Source organism: Micrasema longulum, unplaced genomic scaffold (assembly GCF_059751315.1).
Source record: "Micrasema longulum isolate JH-2025_06_02 unplaced genomic scaffold, ASM5975131v1 h1tg001956l, whole genome shotgun sequence".
In the NCBI taxonomy this organism is placed as follows: Eukaryota; Metazoa; Arthropoda; class Insecta; order Trichoptera; family Brachycentridae; genus Micrasema; species Micrasema longulum.
In genome coordinates this window covers 60,229-65,776 of record NW_028279130.1, presented here as the reverse complement: position 1 = coordinate 65,776, position 5,548 = coordinate 60,229, and positions in this window count along the sequence as shown.

Here is a 5,548-nt window from a genome sequence, read left to right as displayed (position 1 = left end):
ATTAATGATAATTTACAAAATATTCTTATGTAGACAGAAGTAATATGTAAATGAATAAATATTTGTTGATGCGTACCTACGTTAAAATAAAATTTATTAACAAATCATAGATTATGTAAATGCAAGAATATTAATTCAGGTTAAGTTATGTTAATTAGAAAATAATTAGGTGTTTCGAATTTTATTGTCACTCAAATTACTTTATTATAACTGGGTAACTGTAAATAATAGCAATTTAGTTATTTTACTTGAATTTGAAATTTCTGATTGTTATTCCTCTGATGGAATCCCTCCAACAGAGAAGAACAAAAAAAATAGTAAAATATTGGTAATTGACAAATTGACATTGCAACAATACCAACAAATCAATGATTTATGATTTTTACTATTTCGAATATACCGAGTTATCTTTATTTTGATTATTTTTCTACCTAAGTTACAAACCTGCTTTCCTTCCATACTTTTTAATTTATTTGCTTTTTATATATATTGATATTTATATGTTTTTTTTTTTCATTACGTATTTTTGTTTAATTTAATTTAGTACGTACTATTATTTGGCATATGATTTATTGCTCCTATTTCTTACTATAGTATTGAGTGAGTCTCTAGAATACATATCTCAATTATCATTTCAAGTATGCTTTTATGTATATGTTCTTTTTCTGTTGATATAAATGATACTCTTACATTGTTTTTTTTAATACTACTATATTTTACTATTATTTTGTTGATTTTATTGATACCACTATTTTGTTTATTTGATTATCTGTGATTCTTAATTTGTTTATTTTATATTTTAAAAATTATTTCTGATTATCTCTTTTGCATTGTATTCTTTGGAATTTAATTATTTATTACAATTACCTTTTTTTCTAGATTGTTACTCTATGTCATAATAATTTGATCTATTTAATTTTACTATGTATTTTTATTGTTATTTATTGTGGCTTGACACGGGCATAGCCTAAAAAGCCTTGATAAGTTCATAAATATTTAATTTTGTAATTTTAAATAAATAAATAAATAAATAAATATGTTAAGTATTAAAATCCCGAAGTTATTATTTAGAACATTTATAAAACAACTGTGAAACATGTATAGTTATATTGTTATTATATTATTTCATAATTTTGTAATAGAACACTGTATGTTAATTGCATTTATGATTATGTTTATATAAGGCATTTGCGCCGTGCATACACTAATAAAAAATAAATAAATTTGTCATTTTTCCAATAAATACTGAAGCGTTAGTAAGTTTTTTTAAAGAAATAAAGCAAAATGTCAAAAAGCCAATAAAGTATTATTTATGTTATCATTCGTACGAGTGCTCATGAAAATATTTACAGAATCATTTTTATACTTTGTATACTGTATACAGTGTAGAGTGAAGGGACTCATATAAATATTAACTGTGAGGCGAAGATTATTATTATGTGACATAAGATGCCAATAAAGAAAAACTTATAAAAAACCTACTGAGACTGTGATTTTAAATTTAAAAAGATGTCCATGTGCATGTAAAATATTTTTTAAGTATATTTTGTTTGTATCGTGAAAAACTTTTTTGGCTTCAAGGAAATAAATACTTTAGGAATGAGGATTTATTTTATACGAAAACACTAAATGAACATAAATAAAAACAGCCAAATGTGAACCAAATGTTTTTACAGTTATTTACTAGGAAAAGGATAATAGATCTTGTTTACTGCATACCAAAATAAAGATGGGACCCTTAGAGTTTAAGTATCGTCTATCATCTTGTTAACCTTAATAATAAGTTAAAAAAAGCTATGTTTGCTTAGTTTGTTATATTTAACTTATTTTGCTGTTACATGTTCACTTAATTGCCATACTTACTAGTTCTTTGCCCAATTTATCATTATTGTGTTTTTTATTATTTTTTATTTTTAATTTTTTAAAATCATTCTTATGTTGTTGAAATTCCATTTGTCGATGCATTTCGTAGCTGCAAGACTTAAGTGATGTTAGCTATCATATCATATTATGTAAATGTTATTAACTATCAAAGATCTAAATTGAGTAAATGGTGTCTAGAATTTCAACCGCCATGCGCTCAGTAGCTGCAAGACTTTTTGCTATCTAACCTCTAATTTTATAAATTTGCTTTTTATTTCGTTTTTGACAATATCACTTAAACTCTTAACTTCATTGTCAAATAATTTAAAAAAATAAAATGTAAATAGGGGCTAGATTTCTTATTGTCCATGCGCTCTGTAGCTGCAAGACGTGCTGTTATCTAGCTCCTGTTTATCGTAATTGGAGAAGAGGAACTAGAATCCCAACCGTCCATGCGCTCTGTAGCTGCAAGACGTGCTGGGATATTTATTTATTGTTCAGCGCCCTCAAAGTATTTTTCACAAAAATGGCGATACATAAATTATCCAAACATTATTATAACATTATATTTGAATACCTATATCATTCATAGGGTACCAATTCGCGACTACGGATTATTTAAGTTAATTAAATTAAATTAAACTTAAAAGTCGCCGTAAATATTTCGCTTCTCATTCTTGGACCTCCTGTTGCTCTTAAAGTATTAATTTTACAGTAAATATGAAAAAAACTCAATTTGTAGTAAATGTTATGTTATTAATTATTGTAGAAGTAACTTTAACGCCATTTCTTAAGGTTTTTTAGATGTGACCCAAAATCTGAAAAAGGGGATCTTTCCCCCCTCCCCCGCCCTTAGCAGACCCCCCACCATCAAGGATTTTGGGTATGTTGATCAAGACACCTTAAGGAACAAGTGTGCCAATTTTCTAAACTACACGAATTATTTCCCCTGATTTCACTAATTTGCTTGGGCTATAACGTATCGTGTGGATGTAGATATTGTAGACATACATAATTATTATAGCCCTAATGCTTCTCTTTGGTGAGGCATTTCGTTTCATTTTTCTTAAAGTAAAGTTTTCTTTACCAATGAATTTATTATTTTGTGATAATGTCCACATTTTTATAATTTGTACATAATACATAAAATTATATAAAAATGTTCAAAAATACATGTATGTGAGAAAGTTTGCTTAGCGCTTTTTGTTTATACCTAAATAATTAAAACTGTTTTAGGTCTTTATTTATTTATACTTTTACAATGTTAATATTATATTTTTTTATACAGAATAATGTTTCCCCACTGGGGTGTCCCCAATGGTGTAGTCGCGTTGGAGCGCACCGGAGCGGCGCTCCGGCACTTTTTATCTGAGCGGAGCGGCGCTCCGGCTCTGGTCAGAAACAAATATAACGTTTCAAAAAAATATCTACTTAAGTCTCCTCAAACAATTAAAAATAACAACAAACGTATTTTTTGCCGATAACTGGCAAAAGTCCCCCCCCCACTACCCCTCCCACTTCCCTCCCACTTCCCAACGCCGTCCCTCCCACTTCACCATAGTGGTGGCGATGCGCTTCGGTACTTTTTTTATTTAGGACTACATCACTGGGTGTCCCGTGCCGAGTGAAACATTTTACAATAAATGAAACGTGCCTTAAATTGGTTATTTGACGTGGTTAATATAATAAATAAAATAAAAACGTAATTAATCTAATAAACCTTATTTTTATCTTAAACAGAATAAGCAATATAAACTAAAATAATCATAAAAAACATTACAGATTCATATTGACATGTAGACCAAATTTCATAAACAGGGCACAAATTTTAACCTATTTGGCTTGATCCACTCATCTATGAGGCATATTTAAAATCATAGCTAGTATCATTATTTAATGAATGATAGTTTGATGTGAATTATTAATTAAAAATCCTTGGTACATTTCTACGTATTTGTATGAATAATTAGCGCTTTTATCCTCTAACGGACTGTATATATGCAGGCTGACGATTTCCGTTAGATGGTAAAATGGTTAATTGGTCAAATAAAAAAGTGGAAGTGCAGAAAGTATTTTAATTTGTAACTTTTATAGTAAACTCATATACAAGGTATTTTATAATTACAATAGAGTTCTATCAAGAATTGTCAATAATAAAATAAATATAATATTTCTAGTATATGTATTTCTCACGAAAATCAACTTGGATCGAAAGAGTTGTTTCTTACTTTGTCTCCTATGAGCTCGTAAATACTGATCTTAAAAGTGACACACTACACATAAATTGATTATAATTCAAACGTGCTAAATAAATAAATGGGCGTACTTCAAGCCGTCATTCCATTTGGTTGAAAACTAGAGCAAATAAAACAGTTTCACCGCGATCAAAACAGAGTTTTGGTTTAATGAATCAGAGAAATTAAACTTTACTTTTATTAACAGTATTTACATAAAAATGGAAAAAACTCATTTAAATAAAAATTAGAGCTGCTTTTTTTCATTATTGATTTCCTAAAACAATAAAATATTTATGGTGAATTACACAAAATATCATAAAGGAAGAAGCTGCTAAAGATTTACTAGCGTAATATACTTGAAGCTTGATGGAAAATGTAATATTTAGTTACATCAATATGCATTTTTACACTTTTAACATGAAATATTTTGACAGTAACTAAAATCCCACCAAGCCACTTTTTGTGGCTTGTTGGTGGAGATTTTTATCAAAACTAACCTTATTAATATTACCTTAATTTATAAAACAATGAATTAACACATATAGTTAGCAGCCGGAAAGATCAGTTATATAGATACAAACAGTTTTATTTAAATACAAGAAAGAAAAAAAAATGTACACATAAGCTAGTTTAATAACTATTCAAATATAAACTTTTGATTTAGTAGCCACTTCTTTATTTTGCTCTTGTTACATTATGTGTTAAATTAAAGTTCTTTTGGCGATCAATTAATGATGATAGGTATTAAATAATTAAGAGTTCTATTTCCATACTTATTTCATATTTTTGGTACTACTAAACCATCATTATACGTAAAGCGTGTATTATGGTTATGAACGGGCATCTGTTTTGCCAATGTGAGAGCCTGCTATAACATGCAATTGTTAAAGCAGGCTCTCATACAATTTATTTACTTTTTTTACACACATAATAGACCAGGAGGCCAAATAACAGTCGTGAATAACAGCAACAAACACCCAGGTTTGAGATTTTTTTTTGTTTTCACTGGGAGTCGAACCCGGAACCTTCCGTGAGTACTGAGGTCAGATGTCAAAGCTATTATACCACAAATGACGCCAATGGAATATTATCAAAAATATAAAAAAAAAGCGTTTTTGTTAAATAAATTTATAAACAAACGAGTGCACTACATCATGTATAGAAACGATAGGATGGTGGTGTTATATCTTTTGCTAGAGAAGGCCTTATCGATAGTTCTTATTTTAAACCTTAAACTTCGCAGGTACCTATATTCTCAACATTTTAAAAATGTTTCATACAAATATTATTTTGCTTTTTATTTTGTGAATACGCAATACACAATCAACAATAATAACAGGACTTCTGGGTTGCGATTACAAACGCTATCTTTATCGCTACATTTCGAGGCGGTATAAAGTGAAATCAATATTTACGTAAAAAAAATGTATATATTTTTATGAAAATTT